Source organism: Fukomys damarensis, unplaced genomic scaffold, assembly GCF_012274545.1.
Source record: "Fukomys damarensis isolate Sample0158 unplaced genomic scaffold, DMR_v1.0_HiC HiC_scaffold_30, whole genome shotgun sequence".
NCBI classification, from domain to species: domain Eukaryota; kingdom Metazoa; phylum Chordata; class Mammalia; order Rodentia; family Bathyergidae; genus Fukomys; species Fukomys damarensis.
Genome location: NW_022900942.1, coordinates 22,192,591 through 22,199,374, shown reverse-complemented (window position 1 = coordinate 22,199,374; position 6,784 = coordinate 22,192,591). Strand labels below are relative to the sequence as shown.

Below are 6,784 nucleotides of genomic sequence, written 5' to 3'. Positions count from 1 at the left end.
CTCTTAACTAAGTACATATTTTTGCATTTTAAATCAATGTACACTGAAACCATACTCTTAAGTGAAATGAATAGGACACATAAGTAAATACTGAATAGTTTCTCTGGTGTGAAAAACTAATAGTGAAAATTAGATTCATATGGTATAAGTGATAATGTGAAATAGGAAGTAAAGTTCTAAAGGAGAAAGAGATGTTGAAAGGATAGGGAAATGGAAATAAGGGGAAAGAAAAAATGTGAAAAAAGGAAAAAATGCAAACAAACTCTTTGTAAGCAGGGAAGGGTGGAGGACACGAAGGGAGGGCAGAGGAACGGGGAAAAAATAAGAACCAAGATACATTATGTAAAGGCGCAAGAACCCAATGATGAATGCAATTGTATTGTTTACTTTAAATAAACCAACAAACTTAAAGGAAAAAACCACCACATTTTCTTTATCCAGTCTTTTATTTGATGGGCAATTGGGCTGTTTCCATATTTTGTCTATTACAAACTATGAGGCTATACAGATGGGTGCACATATATCACTGTGGTATGATTCTTTTAAATCTTTTGGAAGATACCCAGCATGGGAAAAACTGGATGAAATGAGACCTTTAATCCTAGCTTTTGAGGTATCTCCACATTGATTTCCACATTGGTTGCAGCAGTCTGCACTCCCACCAACAATGGAGAAGGGTTCATCTTTCTCCCCAACATTTGTTATTGGTTGATTTCTTGATAGCAGTCATTCTTTTTGGGGTGAGATGGAATCTCAGCGTTGTTTTCATTTGTATCTCTTGGATGACCAGTGATGTTGAACATTATTCCATATGTTTATCTGCTATTTCCACTCCTTGGTCTGAGAGATGACTGTTTATTTCACATGCCCATTTTGCCTTATGTCTCACTTGTTGTTGGTCTGATGCATTGTTTTTTTGCAGATATGAGAAAATCTATGCAGAAGATAAAACAGAGCAACTCTAAAGTTTGCCTCCCTGGAAGATGTGCAGACCCAGATCTTGGAAATTTCTTAGAAAGACAAAGCTCTGAGCATGGTTGTGCTGCTGCTAAATGAAATAGGCAGCCTGTATCTAAAGGTAAAACCTGTATCTATGTTCCTTTCTTTGCCTGATATTTTCCTAAGTCACCATTTCTAAAGACATTAAGTAAATATGCCTCAAATAATGAAAAACTCAACAAAAAGAACAATGCTTTATCTTTTTATTACAAAAATGTGACAACAGTCTGACATGTATCGATGGTTTAGTGAATACATAATTGATTATAGTTATGCACATGAAAGTTCAATTTGATGATAGTAAAATTAAAAAATATATACTTAGGTGAGAGAAATAAATATTAATGAGGGAATGTATACAAATATATCAAGCAAAAAAACTAAAGTGCATTATACCTACAGTGTGTCATAAATAATAACTGTAAGAAAATAAAAGTCTTAAACATGACATGTAAAATAGTCTGGAATCTCAAGGAACAGTGATACATATTTAGATCATTTGCACAGAATAAGGTGATATAGTAATTTAGTTTTGAATATACATATATGTACATATCATACATATGCAATCATATATGTGATATATATATATATTACATATACACTTAACTATATCCAGGACTATTAGTTCTGCATACCAGAATAATTTATAATAAACTGTTTTATTAATTCACAGGTAAAGGATGATGGCATCCAGTTAATTATGTCATTTTCCTTTTTTCATTTTTATAGCTTGAAGATAGATTCACTGCTAGGAAATTACTGCAATTGACAAACCTACAAACTATGAAGATGAGAGAGGTGAATTTACACCTACCTCTGTTCATAATAGAAGAGAGCTACAACCTCAAGGCCACATCAGAAGACATGGGAAATGTGGAACACCTTCTCCACACATGATTCTGAACTCCTGGGCATGACCTGGTGTCTGAGGTCAAGCACAAACCCTGTGGGGATGAATACGGAAAGAGAAAAGGCTACAGCTGCCACAGGCACAGAAATTATACCAATACGATCACCAACACATTGAAAATTTTATTGTGATTATCCTTTCCTATTGTTCAACAGGCAAAATTGTACACACTTCTTTGCCAGAGTGCCTTCCTCTTGAATGTTGTTACTTTGTCACTATTTGGGGAAAATGTTTACTAGTTTTTCCAGTAAATTGATGGCTGGAAAGAAGATTCGATTGGTTCCCTGTCCTTTTCAGTTTCATACACAACATTAAACACTCAGTGTTTGCTGGAAACAAATTCTTTGTAAATAGGAAGGAGTAGATTGGTTGAAAGGAGGGCAGGGAAATGGGGAAAAACCAAGAACCAAGAGGGCTGGGGATTTAGCTCAGTGGTGCTGCCACATTCCTTGAAAGCACAAGGTCCCAAAGTTTCATTCCCCAGTACAAAAAACAAAAGAAAACAAAATAAGATATATCATGTAAAGGGTACAGATTCCCAATGATGAAAGTCCTCATATTGTACTACAAAATATACAAAAAGAAAAATTCAATATATGAGATAGCAGTCCTCTCTCTTACCACACACACATTTAAACCTATTTACTTTTCTATAGAAATCCCCTTTGGGGCTAAGTATACATGTTAAAATAAAAAGGATATCTCAATACTAGACTAGTAAGTTTGAGATATGAAATTCTTAAATGATTTGAACCAAATGATATTTGTTTTCAAACTAGTTAAACTTGACTCCCTAGTTTCCTTGGATTACCTTGATATCTGGGATCTTTTTATCTTTCTAATTCTTTTGATTCTGTAAAATACATTATCAGTAAAACAATGACCTGCTCAAATTATATATTGTTTTATCTCTTTATTAGAATAAATGCCAGTAGCCAATTAAAGATATGCAAGAAAAACAGAAATATTTTAGCCAAAGAGGAGAAAGGTTATGGATTGGAGGCACTCAGCACCCACCTGCTGCTCCAGGAGACTGAGCCAAAACAACACATGTGCAGACCAATGTTAAAGCCAAGGATTCATAGGACAGGTCTAGAGTCCAGATCTGGAGAGCCAATGACCAGGTGAAACCCAGAAATGAAGGATTTTAGAATAAGATAAACACAGCAGCCAAACTCATATAGTCCTTGAGATGTTAACAGGAGCAGAGTCCAACACTGAACTTACAATCAGTGTGAAGAAACATTAGATATGGGATGTGCACTGAGAAGCACTGCTGGTAAAGGCAATCGGGGCATTCTAAACTTGTGCCTATGAGGCTCTAAACATCAGCAATTTGAAGATTTTTGTTGCCTGAACTTACTTCTTGCAGATCGGATCTCTGCCTTTTTAAACTCTTAAAGTCTCAACCATCTTTTATCTTCTCTGGCACAGTGAATACTCACCTGAGAAACTATAAATAGTCATCCAAGGCATACAAACTATATCAATACCCCTTATTTTCTCAAAATGCTCTATCAAGGGGGTGCTGAAGAGAAATAAGAAACTTCAAGGGGGAAAGGGATGGGTTAAAAAATAGTGTTTTCCTTGGTACACTCTGTACCCTGAGAATGTCTATGGGAAAGAGATGAGCATATAACTCAAGATGTCCCTGACATTCAGATATGGGGGCTGCTTATTCTCCGGATTATTTCCACATTCTATACCTATCCATCTTTCTGAAAGTGATATGATTTCATTCTTTCTCATGGATGAATAATATTCCATTACATGTATATGTGCCTAATTTCTACATCAATTCTTCTATTGAAGAGAATCTAGGCTGTTTGTGCAGGTGGGCTTTCATGAATTGTGCTACTATATACACAGGTATGCAGGTATAACTGGATATTATTCGTATATGTGAATGTACATTACATTTTATTGATTTACATCTATAGAGGCAGATCTAGGCTATTTGAACTGCTTGAGTTTTGTGAATTGTGGTAACTTCAGTGTTTTCTATTACATAATCAGAAGTGCCATAGAAAGTTCAAGTAGTTGTATTTTTGGCTTTTGGAGGATTCTCTATTCTGGTTTGCATAGTGATTCAGTACCTTAGTTTACTACCAAATGTGCAGTAGGGTGTAGGAAAGGTTCAATTTGCCTCACAGTTTTAAAGATCTGGTTCCATTATTTAATGTCCCTGTTTGTTTGGGCCAGTGGAAAGGCAGCACATTTTGGCAGGGAGCACCATCTTGGGAACCTGAAATGATACTGGAACCATTGCATTAGGCTATTGTCTCCTGTTCAGTGTACAGTACAAGCCTGAGAAAAAATCTAATAGAACTAAGAGAGACAGAAAGCAAGGAGCCAAGACAATAAATACTGGTACAACTGACAAAGGTGCTGACCAGTCCAAACCACTGATTTTTTTTTATTAGTAATTAGTTGGTGTAAAGGTGAGCTACAAGTGAGGGTGGGATTACACATGAGGATGCACAATCAAGCAGTTTCTAGGCAAAGTAATGGAAACAAGGCTAGCAAAAGAAAAGGCAAAGCATTGTCAAATATGAGCAGAATAGACAAAATATATGATTGTAATTACAACATTGTTCTTCTACTTTAAAAAAATTTTAATTATAGGAATGGAATTTCAGTGCAAGTTACCCTGACCTCAGCACTTAGGCTTTGGCCAGAATCACTTCTGTGAATAAGCCAAATGTGGGGTTAACTCTTTTTTTTTCCTCATTTTCCTGCCCTCCTTTCAGTGCCTCCATCCCTCCCTATTTACAATGATTTCGTTTCCATTTTTTTCATTTTCTCATATTTATTCCTTTCCCTTCTTTCCTTTCCCCTACTCCTGCCACTTCCCTTTCCCCTTCCACTTTGGACATTTTCTTCCTGTTTCACATTATCTATTATACATTTTTATTCTTATTTACACTTTCAGTTTCTCACACCAGAGAAACTGTTTGGTATTTCATATGTGCGTCCTATTTGTTTCACTTGAGTTTGGTCTCAGTGTGCATCCATTTGGTGATAAATATGTCTATTTACACATTAGTTATTTTTCAGTACTACTGCATTATACAAAAAAAAAAAACAACAAATACAAAAACACACATTTTCTTTAACCAGTCTCCAGTTGATAGGCAATTGGGCTGCTTCTAAATTTTAGCTATTACCAACTATGCTGCTATGCACATGGGTGGCCATATTTTACTGTGGTATGATTCTTTAAAAGAAAACAACCTCCCAAACAGATTGATGTACCCTCCAAAACTATCTTTCAAAATTGATGAAGAAATAAGATACTTTCATGACAAAGAAGTCCTGAGGAACTTCATGAATATGAAACCAGCCCTCAAAAAGTTTTAAACAGTATCCTAGCAAAAGACAATCAGGGTTTCAACCTCACAAAGCCCATCAGAATGAATCTATCAGACAAGACAAGGAATTAAATGCAAGGCAGAGAATCCAACAACTGGAAAATGTCATGATAGGGATATCACTACATATCAATTACAACCATCAATTCCTTTAACTTTTTTTTTTTAACCAGGGATCAAACATGGGTCCTATTTGACAGGTAGCAGAACCATGGAGCTAAATCCCCGGTTCAACCATCGATGTTAATGGTCCCCATTCACTAATCAAAAGGAACAGACTGGCAGAATGGGTTAAGAACCAAGATTCAACAATATGCTACATAAAAGAAACACAGTTAATTAAAAAGGAAACTCATATACTGTGGGGTTCACTCTTTGGGTATAATTAATACTTGCATTTCCCCTAGCACCAGGTGGAACACTCTGCTCCCTTTGTCATGGCCAGGAAACAGAGGGAGAAGAAAGCAGCACCTGGGTTTCAATATGCTCTGCAAGGGCAGGCTGCTGTGGCTGGAAGACTTCCATAGGAATAGCATCTCTTAACAGCTCCACCGGCTCTCCAAAGCACTACAGGCTTGGATAAAACTCTTAACACAAGAACTTTGGGGGTACTTGTCCACTCCAGGACATGGCAGCAGGTAAATAAAACATAAAGTAAATTAAAAGATGAACAAGAAAAGAAGTTTTCATTTGGTTCCCCTCCCTCACGTTTCTTCTTCTCACTAAATGCTCCATGCAAGTGTAAAATGTAATTAATTCAGAGATCAACACACCTTGGTAATCTTGCTACATATGTTTTATCCATTCTACCAGAAGCTCAGCTATAGGCATGAAGGTAGATACAGCAGTCCAGACAACTACGTACAAAGTTCTTCAACTTGGAATTTTCTGAGAGAACTCAAGGTTTAGCTGACCTCAATCTGAGGAGCAGTGTGTTGAGATGACAAACCTATCTACAACAAAAGTAGAGTCATATGTGGTGGATCCCTGGCTTCCTTTCTAATTCCTCCTCATTAGAACACATCTAAAGTCTTAGTTGTCTATTATTCTATCATGATGCATACAGCAGGGAATGCAACAAAGCCTCTGCCATGGGAATCTTTTCTGGAAGACAATGTGGGAATTCATTGTCTGGGCTGTGCTGAGCCTCACTAACCTTGCAATAGGCAGGTTCTGAAAATCCTCCTTTGCTACTGTTCCAGATGGAACTTGTCTAAAGAAACACCTCTTGCCTCCTACAATGCCTATATTTTGTGGCCTGGAGATGTAGGCCCCCAGTGAGCTATCATTGTACTGATATTTTAGCTAGCACAGTGGAAAAATGGCTCTGCAGTAAAGTGAAAGCCCATGGTGTAAAAATTAGGCAGCTCTGATTTTCCTGTGGAACCCATGAATCCTCTCCCCAGATGGGCCTAGACCTCTGGCTTTAGAACATCCTATTTCAACTTGCTAAGGCCTATTTCTTCCTGAGTTTTCAATCTCTCAAATTCCTCCAGTGATC

The 6,784-nt window shown here is 36.9% G+C and overlaps 1 long non-coding RNA gene across 1 annotated transcript; it reads right to left on the bottom strand.

Moving 5' to 3' along the window:
• Window positions 1-842: 842 nt before the first annotated feature.
• LOC117283755 lies at window positions 843-2,967 on the bottom strand. The gene is made up of 3 exons (XR_004514783.1): window positions 2,930-2,967; window positions 1,817-1,946; window positions 843-934 (listed from the first exon to the last, which is right to left on the bottom strand). It is a non-coding gene; the product is annotated as an uncharacterized LOC117283755 (long non-coding RNA).
• Between the last annotated feature and the right edge of the window lie 3,817 nt (window positions 2,968-6,784).